Below are 23,339 nucleotides of genomic sequence, written 5' to 3'. Positions count from 1 at the left end.
GGGTGACCAGAATGGGGCCTCCCAGAGAGCCCAAGCAGAGTCTCCCCTTCCCGTGGAAACCATTTTCTGCCACCAGAGGGACAGACCAGTCCCTGAGCTCGCAGATCTGAGGACTGCATGGAGCGGCAGCAGGCAGGTCTCCTGATGGCTCCGGGCACAAGTGACAGAGGGAGAGCAGAAAGTAAAGATGAAAATTCAGTATTTGCTTAATACCTTGACAAGTCATGAATCAAAACGAGCAAAATCACACCAGGGCTGCCAGCTGACCCCACTCATCTAGTAACTGCGCAGCCGTGGCATACGGCAGCATGCCGCTGACAAAATGCGCTGCACAAGGCAATGAGTGCCGGACTGGCACAGCCTCACTCACTCACATTGCAGGTGGCCTGTTTCTCTCCCTCCTGGCAATGGCAGTGAGCTTGCCCACGCATTTCTGATGGGTTTCTTGGAGCTGTCATGCTTGTGTTGTCTCCTTCCATCCCATTTACTACCATGTGCTCCCCATACACACACTCCCTTCCCAAGAAAAGATCAATTCTCCTTCTTGGAGCTGCAATTCATTCTCATTAAGGAAGCAGACACGTTGACATAACCTAGCTCAGACCACCCTTCACACTAGCTTTTTCCTAGCGGAACAGCTCTGGTTCCTCTTTTTGTTTTTTTAAGATAGTAACTGCTTTGTATTGGGTATGTTATTGGAGGTCCAGCATTGACACTGAGTGTGGGAGAACACTATCAGTGACTAAAACTAAAAGCAGGTATCGTGGCCTACTATGGCTTTGTGGCTGTCAGCGTCAGACACAGACACTCTGTGTTGCTGTCACCAAGCACTGGGGACAGGATGGGGTTGTCCAGGTTCTAGTCCTGCAGTTTGGGCAGGTGGGATCTATGTGACGCCCCACCGTAATGCACGTACCCAAGCAAAACTTCCTTCCCCCGGGCATCGTGGGCTGAATCCAACAGTGCTCTGCGCAGTACAAGTCTTTCTGCTGACACCACACACAGGCCATTCCTCTCCTGACCTCCGATCAATGGAGCGTGCTTGTTGTTTGTACAGGTGCACATCTGGAGCCTTAGCCCACAGCACTCTGTCTACATTTAACCTGAACGATTTTCCCTCCTGCTTTCAGGAAGAGCAGGGGCTGGCAAGGAAACCACCCAGAGCATTGCTAGCTTAAAACCAGACTGGCATGGGGCAATGCCATGAGGAGCTGAGCCTCAGGAGCCCCTTCAAGCCTTTCCAGAGCATTGGGCCTGGCTTAGCTACCAGAGAAACAGATGCACACTGCAGCCAGGGTAGAGAGGCCACAGAGGCAGGATGCCTTGCAGACAGCAGGCCATTCTCCACACGGAGCTCTCCTTCATGCAGCAGGACAGCAACCTGGGAAACCTGAGCACTTTCCTTCAGTGCATGTTGCCCCTTTCTCCTCCTAAAAGACAGCCTTTAACCTAGGTGGGAGCAGTGGTTGATGGAGCCAGTCCCTGCATTGTACATCTTTAACATTCCCAGGCCCAGATCTGGGCTTCTCTCTCAACAGCCACCAGAAAGACAGCAGTAAACTTTTCTCTGCTGCTCCCCTCCGATGCTTCTGCGCTGGCCTCAGAGCAGGCCTGCCACACACCTACTCTGACAGAAAAGCTCTGCTCAGGCCTCCGCCACCTTTTGATTTTCCTCCTATGAGCCTCCTCGCCTCCCTCTCCCCTCTGTAAGCTGCTACATAAGCTGGGTGGCCCCTTAACTGCAACACATCGGCCAGCTCTCCCCATTCCTTGCCTCCAAACAGGGCTAAGTATGTTACATTCACCCACATAGGACAAGAAAGCATGCTCTAGCTCAGCCAGCTATTTAATTACCACACATACATAAATGAGGCATGACCAACCATCTCCATCACCAATGGGCAACCAGAGGGTAACTGAACAGACCCCTGGCCATCAGGGGGCCAAGAGCCGCTTTTCCTGCCCACCATGTATTGCTTGCAAACTTGCGCTCCATTGAGCTCACGACCTTCACGGCTGACAGGTTTTTAAGGGTTCACTGAGCTAGGTGTGCTCCTGGGCTGGGAAGTGGTTTGCAGTTGTAACAGTTGCCGCCTGAAGGAGTGGCATTTTTTGCACCCTGCGGATTTCATCCTGGGAGATGAACAGAGCACCCAAACCGGGAGCCCGGTTCTCCAAGCTGCTGTTCCTTCCACCTTGCCTGCTGCTCAGTGTGCCCAACGCTTTCTAAAATGGATGCACGTGATCCAAGATTACTTAACAGAATTCTGGCCTAAGTATTTCTAGAGTTTGGGCACAGGTCTCCTAGACATTCAAACAAATTTTATCAGGTTCCTTATGGGTCACATTTGCCTGTCACCAGATATGGCTAATTACTGTCTAACCAGGAGCGCTCAGGAAAGTTTGTACATATCAGTTGAAGGTGTGAATTTAAAGTGGATTACTTCAAAGTTAACAAATCCCTACAGGGATGCTCTCATTCAGAATGGAAGTAACATTAATTGAGTTTACTGAATTCACTTCCAAAGCAAATTAAGATAAACTGGATTACATTTAAATGAGGGTGTTCACATAGGAATTTAATACAGTTTAACTAATCCTCTTTAAGAGAAAATTTGGCTTAAGCCCTTTAAGTGCCCCATACTCCAGTTTCTCCTGCAGTGGAGATTCTGAGTTTTACTTTGGAAAACTTCAGCTTCTTTGTCCCTTTTTTGGGGTGGGAAACAAGAAGCTTTCCAGAGACAGGAATTCCTCATGATCCTTTCAACAGTGCCTGGAGCTGAGACAATTGCTCTGACCATTACCAAGATGATGACCTCAGAGTGAAGGATCCCTACAGCAGGCAAAGCCCTTCTCCTGCGAGGCTCGGTGGACAGGCCTGACACCTGCCCAGAACAGTGGACATCTTTCCACGGACTTCAGCAGTGCCCTTCTAGCAGGCCCTTGCCTATCCCCTGCAGCGCCTCCTCATCCAGGCCTCCCAAGTTTGCAAATATTGAATGAAAGCAGCCACGGAAGTGAATTTTTTAAACAAAGCATTGTTTCTGACATTAATTCTAATGCTAGCCGTTCCACGGCTAATGAGACGCTTTGCTGGGAAGAGCCCCAGCAAGCAGTTCAAAGCCTGGCCTCTCCCTCCTGCTCAGCTTTGCAGTGTTAGAAGTTGTGTTTCACGGCACTGGAGCACTCCCATCTGCTGTGCCCCGTTCTTTATGCACTGAGTCACGCCGGTCAGCTCCCGGCAGAAAGCTGAGACAGAGGTAAACTAGTATTTGAAAACAAAGGAGGGCTCTCTCCATCCTAATTAGCGGCAGGTTGCAGAGTGCAGCGGCGGAAGGCGAAGGTCACTTCCCACAAGGCTTTGCTCAGGATTCCAAAACACCCACTTAATTCAAGCAGCTCAGCGGGCACAGTCAGCCTAGAGCAATTACGCTCCGCGGATTTCCCTAAGGAAGGTTTTAACAATGCAACTCTTAGAAAAAAGATTCCTGCAGGAGCTCTTTATTCTGCCACCTCAGAGCAGAAGGAAGTGCAGGCTACCCCGCTACTGACTTTCTTTGTGCCTCTGCACTGGGAGGCGAGCTTGGGGCTTGGTTTTTTTTCTTTTTAAAAAAAAGAAAAGAATAAGAGCAAATTTTAACATTTAAAAAACAAAGGCCAAAAAAACCGCGAACGCTAAGACCCTTTGTACTGAGTCTAATTCCCCCTGAACACTCCAGGTTCCCTTCCAGATGCTACCAGTGAGAATTAACCTTTAAAGGAACCATCTAAGCATGAACTCTAAGCATTCCTGGGAGATGCGGCTCTTCTGCTGGGCTACTGCTCAAGAGTTCAGATTATTCTGGCAAGTGATTTACTGCACCCCAGCCACCTCAGACAGACAGCTCCTTCAAAAGGTCAAAGCATCATTTTTAACCCGGACTGAAATTTCCTTTCTTTCTCTCAAAGGGCATCCAAGATTTTTGGGTGATGCCTGCCCACATTGCCCTTCCTACTCCCACCTCAAGGCTCTGTGAGGCAGTGACTGTCCCTTCAACAGGAGCCGCTCAGCTGCTGATGTCTTCTGCCAATGGAAGGAACATTTTCCAGGGCTGAGTAGAGGGTGCTCCATAGGAACCCAAGGGACTCTTCCTTCATCCCTTCCTACGTCTTCAGAAAGGCAAAGTTCATGGCAATTTTCAGTAGGAAATGAAGCCACGGGGATTTTTTCTTTTTTTAATCCCCTGGTAAACGAGAGATGTAAATACCACCTGGATCCCTCCTCAAAGGTTGCAGATACAAAATGTTGTCCAGACCCCTCTTCAGTGGTCCAGCCAACAGGAACTGGTCACTGTCATAAACTATATAGAGTCCACCCCAATCTGCTCTTTGATAGCGAAACACTCCAGACAGAAGCTCTGCAGGAGACAAAGTAGCAATAGGTTTAATGCAGTTGTCTTTTAATCATCAATAAAATACTTTTCAGAAGACAACATGCATTTCTTACCCTTTGACATACTACATGCTGTTGAGCAAGTATCTCCCAGCACCAGGGAATCTAACAGAGACCTGCTGCTTTCCAAGCGTGAGCCAACAGCTGAGCTGTACTGCTGGGTTGTACCACAAGCCCCAATAACCCATGCAAAATCCTTAAAAATGAAGTTCCCCCTTATTTCCTCTCCCAGCTACATCAACAGTAACTAACAGTCAGCACAATCATTACAGAGGTTTTCAACTGTTTCTAAGCAGCCTGTAAAACAGCCAGCAGCATTTGATGAGGCTCCAATGTGTCCTGCACTGCTAGATGCATTTGTGCATCTCAGCTCCACAAGCTGTTTCCAGTGAGCAGAGATTTGGTTACGTATTGGCACAGAGCTAAGGGCACCAGACTGACATGCACAAAATACGGGGCTCATCTGCGCACCGCTCCTTTTTGGTCACGTGCTCTAAAACCTTCGTCTACCTTGGCACAACTCTCAGCCTCAGATTGACTTTGCAGTCTGGGTGATTGGAGCTGAAAAAAGATTTTCCTATTGCTTGGGAGATGTTTGCCGGGTCCCTTCTGACAGCACTAAGAGGTGGTTTGAAAGGCAGGTTCAGCCAGGCCTGTCAGAAACAATGCAGTGATTCTCTAGGTTTGTTTTTTTACAGCTACAAACAGAGGCCACCAGCTCTGCTCCTGTTAAGGCCCAGCATAAATGCCAATCTCAAGTAGATTTGATTACACAGCAAAAAAGAACAGCATCACTCCACTCCCTGGAAAAGTCCAGAGACATATCAGATACATCCACCCATAACCAAAGCCAAGATGCAAAGGCACTACCTCCTTGCATGGAGGCTCCTGATGCAACTGCCTGTAAATCCCTCTCTGCTACTACACTTCCCACTGTGTTTGTCTGTTGTAACAGCACAGTTTCAGCAGGAATGCATCAGCCGGATAAGCCTTGAACTTCACCCCCTCCTTTCTGAGTTGGCATTACAGGCTACATCTGAACTGTAGTGTGGGAGTAATGGAGTTTCAGCTGCCTGCAAGGCACTGGGGATGTGCAGCTCTTCACCAAAGTGGTAACCCCGTCATGCCTCCATCATCCATATCAAAATGAGGAAGCATCCCATTTGCTCTCAGACTGCACTTCCAGTCACTCCTGGCTGCAACGCTGGCCACCGCTCCACTGATGAATCCCTCTGAGGCATCAGTCACTGCCTCTTCTTCTGTTGCTCAGGCTGGGCCTCTCTGCAAACACCTATTAAGCGATACAACCTACAGCAGGTCCACTATTTTCTTCCGAACCCTGGGCTTTGTCTTGGCTTACAGAATTTGCCTCCACCAACTGGTTTCTGCTAACGCTGCTTCTATACCTTGGTCTCTTTTTTGGGTTCTCTGTCACAGCCCCAGAGTCGGTGCAATGTCCAACCACCAGAAGCTTCAGTCTCGTCTGGGAAATTCCCTTCTAGGAGGCAAAATCCTAACCACTCTAGCGGAAATTAATTCAAGAGCTTCCCTCTGAGCTGTCTACCCCAGAGCTTGTTTTTAACCAGGAGCAGAACAGTGCTCTCCAGCCCAAGACCATACAAAGCTCTTCTACTCATTAGTGTTCCTTCTGGGTAAGAAAGTGTCACTCCCTGAGATTTTTTTGCTACAGAAGGGCAGGGCATCCCTCCTGTTTCTGTAACTGCTGAGACAGCTGAACAGTGCAATGTGTGATAAGGGCTCACGCACCCAAAGGGAATGGGAAGAAAGTAGCCCAGTCACTTGAAACTGTAGCAGAGGACACCAAGGGAATAAGCACCTACTGCGGTAGCTCCCCAGCCCACAAAGTAATACTCCTGTGCCTCTATCAGTCCAGGAGGCAGTTAGCTATAGCCAAGCATTCAGCACAGCCATTAGAACTGCAGCAGTGGCATCCACATGCTTTGCTCTTCACCTCCTCTCTCCATGTTAAATGTAAACTCTTAAAAACACCAAGTGCCTCAGAACTAGCAATCAGAGTTATCTCTCTCTACTCTTCTCCTGATGCTCACTGCTTGCAAAGCCAGAATGAAGAGCTGTTTACATCTCCTCTATTATTCCTCCACTCTTCCAGAGCCTCAGTTGTGAAGTTGTAACTGCTCCCTTCTTCTGCGTGGAACAATTTCTTCACTTGTTTTATTCTTGGTCCTGCATGTTGTTCAGAGATCACTCATGAGACCAGAAGCTGCTCTGAGACTGCTCTGTTCATCACAACACTTCTAAGCACTTGGCATGGTACCTGCCTAACAAAACCGCCAGTGTCAACACCGCTCACACTAGTGTTTTTAAGAAGTACAGCCCCTCACACCTACCAGGCTTAGGAGAGTGTAAAAACAGCACAATCAAGTTCACCTCCCTCCCTTCCCATATTACTAGAGCTGGGGAAGCTCTCCAGTGAACTTCTTCCAAGGACAGAGAGGGTGCTGGAATAGATGAGGCCGCTGCTCTGAATGCCAGCAAAGAGGAAGGAGTGCCCGGAGCATCCCTGCGCTGCATCGTCTAGGCACAGAGCCAAAGCCATTCCGGGGGATGCCTCGGACACGCCTGCCACACGCTCCACGAGCTCTCCGCAGTGATAAACACACACTCAGCGCAGAAAGTAGCACGGGAGCACGATCTGCTCTCCTGACGGAGAACGCTCCGCCTGCCTTCTCCGAAACCGCACATGGGAGGGGATCCCCTAAGCACGGTGCTCTGATGACCGACGAACAAGGACCCTGTGCAATCCTCCACTGTCGTGGGCCTTCATGTAACACCCCTTCCCGCCCCCGCCATGCGGCAATTAAACCTGCATTGACGAGGCTGGGGAAGATAAATGGTGTTTACTGGGATCGCTTTCCTGCATGCCAAACGTAAAACAAAATGCCAATCGATACAGCTGCCTCACCTGATGGTTTTATTTCTTTTATTTCCCCCCTCCCTGCTTTTAATTTTATTGTGAGCTGAAGCTATCGGTGGGGCTTGCACTGTGGTGATAAACCAACAGATTCACATTAACCTGCAGCCCATGGGCAAGAGCAAGAATTTGCCTTTTCTTTTTTCTTTTTTTTTTCTTTCTCCCCCACCTTTTTTTTTGAACTTTCCCTCTATCAATATTTGATGAGGGTAATTTCAAAGACTTGTTTAGTATGATCTCCACATAAGGAGTCCTTCAGAGTGTTTATCACGTTCGAGGTATAATTACATTCAAATCCTGAGACACTGTTGCTAGGGTTACAGCTGCTTGTGGTTGCTCCAGCTTTTGTGTATCTGGAGTTTCTCACCACCCCCCACATACACACACACCACGCTCTTTGCTCCTTTTGCTGGTAGGGGTAGGGGACTAAAGAGAAGGTGACTTCCAGGGAGGCAGATGGGCAGGTTATGGACACAGCAGTGGCCGGGGGGATCACACCAGATATCTCCCATCTAGAAGAAGAAATGAGCAGCATCATGTAGCAAATATGGGGGTCAAAATTCTGACAGTGCCCTGAGCAAGTCAGGAACAGGGCAGAGGGAGAGCTGAATGCTGCTGCCAAAATTTAGTAAGAATCTCAGTGGCTATGGAAGCCCCATGGAAGGGGCGACAACAACATCTGTCCTTCACCCCTTAAATCCCAAGTCAAGACAAAACCTAAAGAGTGGAGACACAAACGCCGAGCATAGTGCAGCTGTATTTCTCCAAGGAAAAGGGCCAACAGAGGCCTGTTCCACCACTGTGTCACCCTGAGACCTCCTCGCACTCTCAGTGTCCCATCTGCAAGGCAAGGGCCAACTGCACTGCCCTGCACCAGCACCTCCTGCCACAAGCTCAGCCAGTCTGATCAGGCCAAACAGAGGCAGAACTGAGGAGCACGTGAAGCCCAGGGACACCAGCTCCACGTGCACCCAAAGGCAAGAAGATGACACCGACTTCATCTTCATTTTTGTGATTATTCCCAGCATTATAGCATATAAACACTTTAGAAAGAGGTGAAGCTGGGCTATCAGCTGAAGCCCTGGGCTTGCACTACTGGCAACACAGCCAAGAGGAAGGGGCTGCCAGCTTTGGCTCCCTCCCTGCCTTCAGCAAGGAGCTCAGAAGCCCAGCTACAGTAGGACCATGTGATAAAGCCAGCTGCCACCACTGGAGCTGGAAGCAGGCTTGGCCCCTCTCTTAGCCAATGGCACAGACAGTCCCTAGGACTCTGACCTCAATGACAGTCTTCCTACTTAAATGCCCCCAAGACCCCACTATGCCGGAAGTTTTTAACCAGCCAGAAAGAGACATAAATCAGATTATTTCCACTGCAAGACCATGCCTTCTCCCTGCTGTGCCAGCTTCTTGGAGATCTATAGGTCAAATGGCACTCCTTAATGGGGCATTAATAACAATCATGGAAGTGGGAATCTAAAAAAAAGCCAAGCTCCTCTAGTGCCCAGGTTACACAGCTCTAATGCTGGAAGAAAGCTGCCCTGCCATATTTAACTCCCTTCATTGGCCTCAGTAAAGGCAGAACAGGCAGACACTCAGCTCTTTCTTTGCATTTCCTGGACAGTGTCAGTAAATGGTATTTTACATGTACAGCGAGGGATTGGAACTGAATTGCCTTTGTTCTATTTCCAATTTTAAATAATATGAACCTTCATACAATAGGCAGTGTTATCACTAATCCCCACAGTTGAGCCTGAAATAAGCTTACAAACCATGCAGCAGTCACTGTAGGAAGAACAATTATTATAACAAAGCGGGGGGGGGGGGGAAACAACCATGAGCTCCTTGGGTTATATGGAGGGTGAACATGATTGTTGTCAGTTCACAATAAAGGAAAAAAAAAAAAAACAACTGCAGTGTGAAGGCCTGGTAAAATATTTACAAATATTTCAATAATAGAAAAAGCTACCTGCTACAGTCAATGTGTTGTAAAACAAATCAAGATTGAAGCTATTGTTTACCCCTAAATCAGCTCTAATGCACTAGCAAATGTGATTATCAGCATTCTGTGGGGAATGAAAGCATCAGCATTCATTACAGGTGTGTTCAGTAAAGACTCTTTTGGCCACAGGTTCGTATGTAATTATTAAAATGCATCTTGTTAGCCTGCACTAAGCATGCAGCTAGTTCCAAATTTCTGGGCACCAGCATGCTGTATTTGCTTTAATTTATCATATGCATTTTATTTATTGCTTTACTGTGTGTCAGTGCCACAGTGCAGATGAGAAATCCCATCTCAAAGGCACCACATGTAACATAGTTTAGCATTTTATGTCACCAGTGCACTTGAAGCTGGCACATTCTTTGTTCCTAAGGGAAAGCCATACATCACGGACAAGCAACTGGAAAGCTAGCAGCCACAGTGGCTGTTCTCACTGAGCGCACTGTGTGGTGCGGGAAAGGACTAGCACAGAACCTGGATCCAGGTTCTGGATGCACACCAAGGGGGAAAGGCAGCAACGTAGGAATCATGACATCTTGTTACCTCTCTAAGGGCCAAACCAGACCACTGCTGGGCCACCCAGGGCAGTTATGCAAAAAAAAAAAAAAAAAACAGCAAAGACAGAGAATTTGCAGAAAAATAGAAGAAAAAGGAATAAAGAGGAGCCACAAGATGGTTTGCAGCATGCCCCATCTCACTTAGGAGAAAAATGAGGGCAACATCAAGCAAAAAATCCTGGAGCAACAGCGACAAAACCAGAGTCCGTGGCTTCTGAGGAGAGGATCTCTCATTTGGGCACAGCAGCAAGGGCAAGCTGTGCTTTAGATCTGAGAATCAAAGGGAGAAACATGGGCAGATACCAGAGTCACTGGGATCTAAACACCTTACCAAAATGCATGTTCCTATTTCCAACAAAGGGAGCCAGGCAGAGGCCTGGTCCTAAGAGTTTTCAAATATCTGGGATGGAGGATGAAGATACTGAGGTGAACTTCCTCAGCAGCACAAAGAGCACTGCTTTGTGGTCTTGCCTCAAAACACAGTGGTACAAAGGACACTGCTTATCAGAGGAAGGAAATGGGAACAAGATGACCAAAGAGCATGTCTGAGCATTCAAATTACAAGGAGGGCTTGTAGGGACAGGCTCTGACATTTAATGCCTCTGTTTGTAAACTGCTTGACATTCATGATAACAGAAGAAGTGCAGATAGGCAGCAAGGCCTTCTGTCTTTCTGGGAAAGCATGTGCACTGCTAAAAACAGCCTGGTTTTCCTGATTTGCTAGCTGGGTCCCTGGGAGATGCAAACGCAGAGAGCTGCCTGTGTTACTCCAGCACCTGAGGCATCCCTGGCATGGACTGAATTCACACTCCTGGGAAAGACATTTTATTTCCTTATGCCTCAGCTTTCCTTCCTGGAGGCTGGATCATCTATTCCACTTGCAGGCTCTAACGGACAAATGTTATTGCTTACAACACACCTGTGGAGCACCCAGCCCAAAAGAGCCAGGTCTTGATTTTGTCCGGGGCTCTGAAGAGCCATTATAGAAAAATAAAGTTCAACGCTCATTCCTCTCTTGGAAGGCTGTGCATTACAGAAGACTTGATGGAAACAATTTATTGTAAAAGGTATCTCACCTGAGACTACCTCAGGAATTTAAGGGAAGGAAACAATTAATAATTAGTGTCTTAGGTAGGCCTATGCTGGGCAGAAGCTAGAGCCTGAGAACAAGATTTAATACAGGACTCAGCTAAGAATGTATGTAGAAGCATATCCAGTTGACCATTTCCCTACTGCTCACGTAGGCCTTCCAAAGCCAGCCTGTTCTCTGCTACTGTTCTGACAGCCTACTGCCTTAAGACATCCTCGAAGCACTGGGCGATTGTTTTGGAAGCCCCATGTATTTTCTAACTTTTTGACTACATCATGAAACAGCACAGGAGCAGAATTCAGCTCTTGGAAGGCACCCTGCCAGGGTACAAACAGACTACCTGAAAACAGACTGCCTGAAGTTTCTTCCTAGAGAGGTCCTCACGGCAAATGCAACTGCTCACCCATTGCCCAGGCCAAGGCAAAACTGCTCTGGTCACCAGGGTTGTCTGCAAGGATTCACACTTGCCCATTAGCAAGTCTTGTTATTTAAGCTGCAGCCAGATTCTGAGCTGCTTTCTCAAGGCTCTTCTCTCCCACCCTGCCAGATAAAGGGGCACATCCTGCAGCTGCAGGCAGGGACCCATTCTCTCACATCTACCATGCTTCACAAAGATGCTCCTCAGGGGCCTGATACCTACTTGATTTCAGTGGGAATCTGTCACTTAAATCCATCTTCCAGGTCTGATCCTTGGGCTCTTTCCAAGAGTTCATCCTAGACATGTCTTGGACACTGTGTTTTAGGAACACTGCTCTTGCTGCTGCAAAACACACAGGGAGAGAATGAGACTTGGGAAGGGTGTCCTTAAAAAACCCAGTCTTCTTGAACGCCTGTCTGCTCCCCAGAGCGACCTCAGTTTAAAAGACAAGAGGAATTTGGTGAGTGCAACAACCACGTAACAGTTAGGCTAGTCAGTACTGGCCCATAATAGTACTGGCACCACATATGAATAAAAACATACTACTGCGACAGTATTAATGTATTGCCCAGCAAGGAGCAAGGACATGGGTGGTGGTAGGGAAGGGAGCAGAGCCAGAGGTCTCTGGAGTACAGCACAGATCCTTGTTCTCTAGCCCAGCCACCCACCTATATCTTCTCTTAATTACATTAAAATAGCATTCTCCCATCTCATTTATTATTAGAAACAAAAAAAATTTAAAGCTTTTCCCCTCAAATTATGGTTCACCTGAGTAGATAATTAAAAGACTATAAAGCAGATACATTTTTATGTGCAATTACGCCTACTTCTACTGGTGTAATAGGGCTTCAAAAATATTTGCAAAACAACTCAAAACTTTTATTTTGTCAGTACAGTAATTGCTGCTTGTCATGGCTATCCATACGGGTGTCTCTTATCTAATGAGAGCGCCGTCTCACGAGCAGCTTGGCTGAGAGAAGGAGGGCGCGTGCGTGCGGGAGCTACAAAGCAGCACCAGCAAGTTTCTGACACAAAAGCTGCACGCTGCATGACACACAGACAGAACAGCGCAGGCAGGCCTGGAGCTCGCCGGGATCCGGGGCACTAGCGGGGACCTCTCCAGAACTTTACAAAGCGAGAGGAGGAGGGAAACAGTCTGAGCATCCTCCCCTCCCAAAACAGTAGCCTGTTCCCCACTTCTCTCAGCAACGGGCAGCACACCTGGCTGGATTTCCTCCGGACAATGCTGGATTTGTCTGCTTTTGTCTGGCATGCTGCAGACTTGCCCGAGAGTAACTGTGCTCAGTAGTAGCTGGAGCAGGTGCAGGACACAGCTGCCACCTCCCTGCACAGGCTCTCACCCCCGAGCACAAGCGGAAGAGGGTAAACTACCTGCCACGTCCTGCAAGGTCAAAGCCTGCAGTAGGGAGCTCCTGCAGAGGGGCTGGAGGGCAGGAACTCGATCCCATGGGAGCAGCAGCACACACCCCTACTGTGTGGCACGCTGCGCAGCGTCCGAGCCAGCCCTGGACACAGGCACAAGGAAAGGCTACCAGTGCGACAGGAGCGCAGGGCTAGTGAAGTAGCAAGGACACAGCCAAGGTCCCAGCCTGGGAGCTGGTAAGAGGCTGCTGAGGATTTCAGCATGGGCAAGGGCTGAACAAGACTCTGGTGCTAAACGTCACAGAGGTCATCTTCACATAGCAACACAAGGGCCCAACAAAGAGGGACTGGTCTCATTCTTCTGCTAACAAGGCTGTGGGTGGGGAAGGCTTTACTGTTAGTAACAATGCACCTTCCTGCTGCACGAGCTGTGGCGCATGAATTCCCTACTCCAAAGAGATGACTGTGTAAGAGCTGACGGAGAAGAAGAGCTGGGAGAGACAAGGAAGGACAGCATCCCACCTGAAACATTTTCATTACCAGATGGAGAGGGTAGATTTGAAGTCCCTACCCACAAAACCTGCAGCTAAAAATAACAAGCATTTCTAAATACGGAGCTGGGAAAGCCAAATGCTGCTGAATATCCCTTGCAACTGCTCAGAGCACTGCAGATTCAGGTTCCCAATGAGAACAGGCTGGAGTCAGGTGTTTGTTACTCCTCAGGAAACTTTTTCTGATTAAGGAGATGCAGCATTTGCCACCTTTCCCAGCAGAGAATGGTCACAGCTAACCACACTTTGGCCAGGCTCTGCCGAACATAGGCCACAGCTCCAGACTCATGTCACCCAGCTCCCTGCTCCTCACAGACAAACTACACCCTTGTAGCACGGGCCAGCAGGGCTCATTAGTCCAGGCTCCGAGGTGGCCCTGCCTGCTGCTCCATACGGAGCAGCTCGAGGAAGGCATATCAGTTGAGCTCAGCTCTGCATGAACACAGTTCTGCCGCTCCCAGTCCCGAGCTGGTTCCAGGCCACCACATGTGCCTCTCTGAGCTAAGAGCAGCACTGACCTGACACATACCCTAGCTGAGGTGGGGGCTGCACACTTCAGAGGCTTTGGTTACAATTATCCACACTTTTCCAGGACATCCCAACCTCCAGGAAATTCAGTGCAGGCCAAACAATTCAGCCTCAGCTAATTCTCCTCTTAAGAAAGTCTCCAACAAACCTGTCCCTGCTCTCAGTAAGGAAAGTTTAGGCCAAGGCTGAGGAGTTTCAGAGGTCTTGTCCCTGGCTACTGAAATTGTCACCAAGATGATGGCACTCCAGGGTTTCTGCTGATCCAAAGGAGACTATTCCAAGGAGACTTTACCAATATCCTGCTTTTCCTCCAAACCCTGTGGCAGTGCCAGCCACCCCCTCCTGTATTTAATGTCAGTAGAAGCGTTCCAGCATTTTAACTCATTTTAACTGGGCCCAAAATAGCAAGAGAACAGGCTTTCTGGTGTCATTCCCGTACTCCCACTGCTACAACAAAGAGCACAGGAAAGCACTGTAAGAGAAAACTCACCAGAAGCTCCCAAACCTCCCTGGAGCTCTTGTTTCACCACGCCTAGGCTTGCAGGAAGCCTCACACTTCTGATCAAGAGTCCGACACCACGAGGATGCCTCACTGAGGGGCTGTGCCATCGTGAAGACTCGCCTAACTTTTTGGGGGGAGTTTTCAGCTGTGGGTTTTGGCCATTGCACAATCTACAGCCGTGAAAGTACCTGGAATGCTCTGAGCTGAGCACAGCACTCCTCACTCAGTGGTACAGGGGGAGCCTACTTAGAGTAAGGTAGGGCAGTTAAACTTCCTTGCCATCAGTCCCTAGGCCAAAGTTAACAGATCTGCTGACAAGTTTAAACAAGGCCATCCCGCTGTTAACGGTCACTTGTCCTTGAGGACCTAAGATACCAGTAACAACGCTAACCACATTACTAACCACCTCATGTGCTACTGGCTACAAAAACCTGGTGCACTTTACCCATGCTAGCCTGGTGGGCCACTTATTTAACATTTAACTCAAAGTCTGCTATGGATTCTAATAACCGTCAGTGCACAAAATCAGCTATTGCAGCCAGTGTTCTTAAAAGCGATCAGTGGTGTTGGTTGACCAACTGGCACCAGGGCTGACACCAACCAGGGAACACAGTTATTTTAAGGCAGATGCATGACTGCAATTTACAGCCACACTGCAGCAATCTCCAAGGTGGCCTCTTCACTCGGAGGAGTGATCCCACTCAATGCAGGGGCTGTGGTTTGTAGAGTATCTGAGGACGTGGCAGAACATATTAAATCAACACCTATGGCTTAGAGAGCTGCCATAGCACCGAGATGTCTCCTGGTCGCTGGCTCCCTCCCACTGGCAGATGTTCCTAGTCTCAACCTTTCCCAGAAGTGCCTTGGAAAGCTTTGGGGCTTGGAAGGACAGCCAAGTTTTACATGTTCATTGAGCAGAACCTGACTGATAGCTCCCTGTTCAGGCTTGGCCTTCTCTGCAGCAAGTGCCCTGCTGAATGCTAATTACTACCCATCAGGCCAGGGGTTGTAGATGGACTGAAACAGCCAACCCGATCCGACACAAGTCACTAAACACCTTTATATGCTAACAACCCCATCTGTCCCAGCAAAGCTGGATTTTCACCAGCACCCTCTATGTACACGGAGTCAACGTGCTCAATTCACAGCTTGTTCCTATCCTCCTTCCCTCTCCAATTCAGTGAACACCACGGGCTCAACTTTAGCCAGCACTGAAAAAGGGGGCATATGTCAGAGCCCTGGCTCAGAGGGATCGGAAGAAAGGCGTCCTTGACAAATAGGTCACTGACTCCAGGCTGCATGTCTCCAGCATCTCCAGGTTGTAATGGCACAGCAACCACCAAGCCATGAATGAGGAAGTGCAACCAAACTGGACATAACTCAGCAGTACACCGTTGCCACTGATTCACCAATGCAGAACAGAACACGGCTGGCCCCAGAACCACCAACACAGCCACAGATCGTCACACAGTCCCACCCTCTGTGCCCCCAGGCAGTGGCTACTTCAACACTAGGGTGCTAGCAGACATAGAAACTGTACCAACTGCAATAAAGAAGAGGGCAAAAATCATCCAGTTACCTGAGTGCACCAGGCTCATAAAACCCCAAAAGGCCCATATGGTATCCAGCCTCACAGCAGCACACCTCAGCTCAGCTCAGCCCAACGCACAGGCTGCATTTTGGTGCTGGTGGGAGCATTCCTTGACATTGTTCCACATCCACAGGGCCCTCCCAGGGAGAGGGGAGCTGTGATTATGTGTCCTCCTGAGCCTAAGCCAGCAGCAGTAACATACATGAGTGCTTTCCAAAGGAGAGGACTACCTACCATCAACAGTTGACTATCTGAGGACCTGCAGCACACTTTTCAGCTTCTTACAGCCACTGTAACAATTAAGTAGGCCTGTTTTACAAACCACAATTGGAAGCACATATCTTATCACTACACCAGACTTCCCTTTAGTGACTTTCGTCACATCTTAACTAGTTCATACATTGTATTTTGGAGAACACCATGAGGCTGTCAGGTTTCTCCACTTCTCCTAAAAGGATGGTGTACCAAGAGGCTGTGGTGGTAGCCATATGCTACTCACAGATACTCTCTCCGGTCTCCTGCTTCTGTACACGCTGCTCCTCTCCACATTCCTGGTCAAGCCAGCAGGAGGCAAAGGCTGAAGAAAAGGGGTTCACTGTAAATCTGAGGGCAAGAACATACCCAACAAAGCAAACAAAAACCGAGCACGGCAAAAAATGGTGGCCCACCAGTGTACAGGGCTATCAGGAAGAGAGAGGGCCACCTAACAGCTGGAGGAGGCAAGAAGCCCAGGGGCACCAGGGGTGGGGGAGGGCAAAGCAACCAGGACAGAGCACCAGGGGAGCAGCTATAGTGTTCATGGACACAGGGGCAATTGAGAAAGCAGAGAAGAGGGAAGAAAAGAAGCTTATCAGAGAATACCTACAGCACTGCCCACACCGGCCACCCGGCCCAGCCATTCCCCGCCGCGCCGCAGGACCGTTACCGGTCACGTGGCCCGACCGTTACGCGTCGCGCGGCACGGCCGTTACCGGTCACGTGGCCCGACCGTTACCCGCCGCGCGGCACGGCCGTTACTGGTCACGTGGCCCGACCGTTACTGGTCACGTGGCCCGACCGTTACCCGCCGCGCAGCACGGCCGTTACTGGTCACGTGGCCCGACCGTTACCCGCCGCTGCTACCGGCCACGTGGCCCGGCTGTTACCGCCGCCCCGCGAGGCGCCCTCTGCTCGCCGAGGCCCCCCACACCCGCCCGCTCCCCCCGCCACCGTCCCGCCGCCGCCCTCACCCGCGGCGCCTCCTCCCGCCGCCTCGCAGCCCGCCGCGGGCCCCGGCCGTGAGCGCCGCTCGCCCCCGCCCGGCCCCGCGCCGCAGCCGCCGCCAGGGGGCGCCCTGGGGCCGCGCCCGCGCAGTGGGAGGCGGAAGGCGGAAGGCGCCCCGCGCTGCCCCCCGCACCCTTAACGCCCCGCTTCACCCTCGTGCAGCACAGCAGCGTGAGCTTGGGAGGGGGAACAAGGACACGCTCCTCCTGCTCCTCCTCCAAGTGGTGACACAACCCCAAGGCCAGCGGCCTCGGACTGCTCCGGCTCCTCACCTCCTCGCCTCTCCCCGAGGGTACACCCACGTTTCCCCCTGCCCAGAAAGAACTGGGACTTCAAACACACCCCGCCATCATACAGCCTGGAAACAAGATCCACGGTGTCAGGAAGGGCTAGGTCGTGGCTGCCAGACAAATGACCCATCAGATTGCTCGCTGTCTTGTCCTGAGGAAAAGTTCTGCAACAAAAGTTGCAGAGGTGGTTTTTACCCTTTGTCTGGTTACACTTGTTATGAGGAATCAGTTAGCTCTGTTCGGTGCCCCCTCCATTCAACACAGGAGCTGAGGAAAGACTGCGGTCAGTCTCATGCCACCAAGAGCCGGTTCCTGGCTCGGTGCTCGGGCGCGCTCTCCGCTTCCAGCCGGCAGTCGTTCAGCGTCCGGCTCCCGGCACATCCTGCCGAAGCCCGGCCTCAGCACTGCCAAGCACAGATCACATCCGTCAGCCCTCATCGCCTCTCAGTACCTCCCCAAACTGCCGTCTCCACTGCTTTAGGCCATTTTGCAGGAGGATCCAAGAGCCCGTCACCCCAGCACCAACATCCAGCACCGTCTCCATCCAGCATGGGCATCTTCCGTGTCCCGCTTCTCAGCTGCAGACACCTGGAGCTTGGTTCCCTGAAGTGCTGAGCGCTCACAGCTGCACCCAAAGTTAACCACGGCGTGCTCTGAATACACGGAGCACCCGATAACACCAGGTCCTTGGCAAAACCAGATTCCTGGCCTCCCAGGCTGCGTATCGAAGCCTGTGGCTTTGAAGTCCCCGAATCTGTGCCTGAACTCCCTGTGTTTAAAGAAGATATAATACCCCATCTCCCTCATAAGGGCATCAGGAAATAAATTCATTAGTGTTTATAGAGAACTAAGAAACTCTGATTAGAGAGCCATGGAAAAAGCCCATGAGGGAAATGAATAATTCGGCATTCAGCGCAGCGTTGGGAAGGCGCACGGTAAATAATGCATGGGCTACGCATGAAACAAGGAGATAAAAGTAAGCGGTCAGGAGCTGCACCGCCGCGGCAGGTGTCCAGGGAGGGCATAAATCCCCTTGGACGGGGTAATTAAAGACCACCTGATAACACCGGGACATCGGGGTCTGGCGTCAGGCAGCACAGGCATTTCCGGACTTTTGGGAGCTGAACTTTGCAACTTCCATGTTCTTTTGATGTTAGTTTGCTGGGAAGTGGGTTGTAACCTGTGCCAGATAGCAGCACACCGAGTTACTTGGGGTGCCATCAGCTCCCAAAGTTAAAAGGAAAAAAAAAAAAAAAAAAAAAAAAAGTCCGTGAGCAGGACCTTAGAAAACCACGGGCTCAAACAGACGTATACTTAGTGGTTACAGACTGTTTTCCTCAGGAGGCCGTATGGCTTCTGCCGCCCTGCAGTCCGCTGCCCTTAGCCCTTGGGTCTGTGCCCAGCCAGGAATAAGGGCTTGCCTGTGGTACACCCCCGTGACACCAGCCCCGGCTGCAGCTATACCCTGTGGGGCCATAGTGTCCCGATCCCAGCCCCACACGCAGGTCTCCATGCCTGGAGGCAGCCTCTCCAGAGGAGACGCGTTTTCAGACGACGCTGTTGCTGTTCATTCGTCCTTTTTCTTCCTCGGGCTGCATCACGCTGAGGGGCAGAGCCCACAGCGGTGGGGTGTGAGAGGAAGCAATTGCATCAAGGTGTAGCCTCAGCAGCCTGGAAATAGGGTCTCAACTCCCAGCGCTGGTGGTGACTTTGGGGGTAGTTGGGGGGGGGGGGAAATCATGCAATCAAGTTGTAATTAAGTTGGTGATTGGAAACCAGGGGTTATTGAGTCAATGTAAAGCCTATGCTGTCCCAAACACCTTGGGCTAGAGGGAGGCTGTGAGCTGTGCACATGTGGCTGCATGTACACACAAATGGCTCTGTATGCACGTGCAAGTGTGTGTGCACACAGACGGGTGCTCAGGAGGTGTATGCAATCTGCAATGATAAATAAAAATAAGCAGCTCTGGAGCTCAGCCTCACAGGGGACAGGAGGTGGCTTTCCTGAGAGACCATCCGTCAAAAGTCTCCCACAGGGCCTGGAGATTTTTGGGGAAGTTTTTGGCACAACAGCCACCTATGCCCTGCTCCTGGCTCATGCATGGGCTCTCAAGAACTGCTGCAGCCTGTCTGGCTTGTCCTCAAGGAAAAAAAGAGCACTTTTAATAGGCGATGAAGCATCTCCAATAATTCCAGCAGATGCTGCCATTTAATGCAGGTTGGTACATAGCTTTATAATTGGACCATATTGCTCCAATTACAATTTAGCCTATAGTCCTCCTGGGCTTGTCTTTTATTTGTGTTACATTACCAAGCGCGGAGGGGAGGGCAGGTGGGAGAAGACTGGATTGTGCGTGTCTCCGACCTTCCCTCCTTCATTTGCACATCCCTTTGGACTGCTGACACTTTCCAGGCTGCCCCCTCTCCTGTGCCCGGGGGTGCTGTGTCCCATTCGGCATGCAGCGAGGCTTGCATCCTTCCAGCAAACGGACACGGAAGGAGGGATGTGGCCACGCTGCACAGAAAGCTGTCCTCAGGCGAGCGCAGTGCCCAGTGCCTTGTCTTGCAGCGAGCCGCTTGCTCCAGAGCCCGCAGCAATGGAACAAGGGGTTTTTATGGGTGAGTGTTTTATGAATCCTTAAAAAGGTGGCTTCCCCCCCCCGCCCCCCAGAGTGACATTTGCCAAGAAATACAGTGCATGCTATCCCTAGCAGAAAATGTGAAATATGAGTAAACTATAGGCTATTTTTAACAGAGCAGGGGTGATGGTCAGAGACCGCAGAGAGCCGAGTCCTCCAGACCATTCCCAGTTCACTCTGGGGTTCCCAGCCGTCCCTCCCCTGCTCCAGCACTGTCTGAGTCGATCCTTGGGACCAAAAAGCCATCAGGAGCTCTTGGCAGGGTGCAAGCTGGGGAAGGCCCAAATATGGATCACCTTTATCCCCAGAAAGGGGGAGGGGGGCAGATTTAGGCAAAGCTGTGCCAGCTCCAGCCGAGGCAGGGACTGGGCTCATCCCCCATTGGCATAAAGCACAGCGGGCCCCACGAAGCATCGTGCCCCCCAGGGATCTGACCCAGCGCTGCGTCGCCTCACCATGCTGTGTTTAGAGGAGTCCCAGCTCAATTTTCTGCTTGCGGTGGGGTAAATCGGGAGTCAGCTTACTTGACGGCAATCGAGTTAGGCTGGCATCAAACTAGTGCGCCAGCATATCGGGTATATTGAAATTTCTCAGAGCTGCTGCAAAGTAATTGGAACCAACATGCTGCTTCCATTTTTCAAACCTGATAGCCATGAAGGAAAGATTTTTCATTTTGAGAGTTAGTCTCTGTTCTGGCTGTGACAGCTGCCTATATCTATATTCAAAGCTCAGGAAAACTTTTTTGGACCCTGTGTGGCCTTCAGAGATGACATTTCATTCAAGCTGGGAAGCAGGAGAAGCTTATGACTGGCTATCTCACAGAAAACAAAACATCAGAGGGCCAGAGTCTGCAGCTGTATAAATCTCTGTCACCAAGCTGATGCCCCCAAGGTGAGGATCCAGCGAGGACTGGCCCAGGAGCCACAGGCAGGGGCTACCTGGAGAGGGCAGGGACTGGCTTAAACCCATGGCCCAGCTGTGCTCTGCTGACCGGCTCCACGCTCTGCTATCGACACTGCACAGATGCCCGGACTTTCGCCTACGTCCTTCAGAATCCCATTAAGCCATCAAACTGTCAGCAGTGCTCTTGCAGACCCTATTAAAAGGATATTCCCAGACAAGCTACTTTGTGAACTTTAAGCACTGGCTGTAAATGTCTAGTGGTTGCTTTAGGGGAAAGCCTCCAGTGACCTGAGTAAGGGATATTCCATCTCTGCACCCCAAATCCCAGAGAATTTAAGAAATGTGAACATTTGTTTAAACCACACTGGTAGTCCATTAAATCAAATGTCTAGTCCATTAAGGCCACACAAACAACTTTAACTCGGCCCTCAGTCAGCCACTGCCCCTTCACTCTCGCCCATCTGCATCTTTTATGGCCAGTGTCCACAGGCACTCTGGTTTCATTTGTCATTGTTCAAAAAAACCCTACTAATACCAAAAATCATCTCTCAATGATCCCAGAAAGGTAACAAGAACTCAGATTTCTTGATTCCAGATTTGAGAAACCCTCACAGCGGGAATATAACTGATCTCCTTGCTGGTGGCACCATGCACACATTTTAAGACAGAAGAGACCTTCGTGACACGTGAGCCCAATGCACAGCACAGAAGCAGGGTGAACTGGAGAACATTTCCCTGTGACGATCACTCATCTTGATTTAAAAATCAACAGGGATGGGAAGTCCTTACCTGTAGCCTCCTAAGGCTCTTTTTGAATCCCAAATACTTTTGCTGATTGCTATATCTCGCCATTTATAAACCTTTCTCATTTTAACCCTAATCACCTGCTGGAGCATGTTCTCTGTAGTCACTCATTGCTGCCAGTACCGACTACTGTGAGATATCACCACTTGGACGGTTTGTACTGTCCCATCTCTGGTTCCCGACTGGATAAATGCCCAAGCACAGCTGATGCAAAAGGAAGAATTAGTTTTCCTGTTATCAGTTACATTAATCGCTGTGGCAAGTAGATTCAAGCTGCGTGTGGGACTTTAATTGACAGGCTCCAGCAAGACTTGGGAAGCACAGAGCCTCCACGCTCACACAGGACAGACGGGACTTCCATCCAAGTCAGCATTTACAGCATGGTGTCCCTGAACGATTGCACACGCGTGTTTTGAAATGTACTTTGTGTAGAAACCCATGCCAAAAAATTCCTTCTTGCGGCTTTTTGCAGCAAGCAACTTCTGATAGGCATCACTGAGAATAAAGTCAGTTCGCTTACAAACCTGAGAGCCAAATCTGATATACGTCAACCAAATCTGAGGTAAGTCAAGGAGTGATGGAGCTCTGCCAGATCCCTAAATGAATATTCATGGCAAATATTCACCCAGCATGAAGCTGAAGATAAAACAGAAGCAGAGAGACCGCCTCTGGGAAGGGGAAGAAAAGGAATCAGGCTTATTTCATCCTTTTTATTGAGTGCAATTTTTCTCTTTAGTACAATAGTCTCTGAAAGTTACTGTTACAAACTCCGACAATTTCAACACAATCAACAAATTGGGGGGGGGGCAAAAAAAATTACAACGGGCGAAATCTTTTACAGACATCTCACTGGTTATGTACAGGACAGGGTACTGCCGGCCGGCACAGTGCATGCTGCAGCGGTGGAGGCTCCCCGCGCCGCGGCTCGGCGGCACGGAGGCTCCTCGGCGCGGGAGCCCGGTGGGAGACGTCCAAGCTCATCTCGTGGCTGGCGGGGGGAGCGGGGCGCTCCGCCGGCGGAAAAGGAAGCGGGCGGCGCGGCGGCGAGCCCCGCTGCATCCCGTCTCTGTCGCTGCCGGGCTGGATCGCTGGACTCGTACCCCTGCAAGGCAAGAGGGAGGGAAGTAAGGGAAGGGTGAGGATGAGCCTGGCTCGTGCAAAAGGAAACACAGCTTCGTTTGCACATCACGCAAACACCCCTGCAGGAGTCAAACCTGCCCGATGTTGCAAGACACTCCTGAAATCTCCAGCAGTGGCACGCAGTCAGTCAGCTCTACGGCTGCTCGGGAACATCACGCAACAAAACCCAAAGATTTGCTACAGCAAATACAGTGACTTAAAAAAGAGGTTATTAATTACTGCGCTGTCAGAAAAGTGACAATTTGACTGAAAACTTTTGGTTTTTCCTTGGGGAAAAACCTAAGTGGCGCATTTCA

At 50.2% G+C, this 23,339-nt stretch overlaps 1 protein-coding gene across 2 annotated transcripts in view; it reads right to left on the bottom strand.

The window, feature by feature from the left end:
- Nucleotides 1-22,599: 22,599 nt before the first annotated feature.
- The window catches only part of EPHB1 (EPH receptor B1), a 119,963-nt gene continuing 119,223 nt past the window's right edge, over nt 22,600-23,339 (bottom strand). For both annotated transcript variants that reach the window (XM_064517076.1, XM_064517077.1), the window contains one exon: nt 22,600-23,005. The gene's annotated coding sequence lies outside the window, so the exon portion shown is untranslated. The remainder of the gene's footprint in view (nt 23,006-23,339) is intronic.

This window comes from Dromaius novaehollandiae, chromosome 9, assembly GCF_036370855.1.
Source record: "Dromaius novaehollandiae isolate bDroNov1 chromosome 9, bDroNov1.hap1, whole genome shotgun sequence".
Lineage (NCBI taxonomy): Eukaryota > Metazoa > Chordata > Aves > Casuariiformes > Dromaiidae > Dromaius > Dromaius novaehollandiae.
This window is presented reverse-complemented; position numbering and strand designations above follow the sequence as displayed.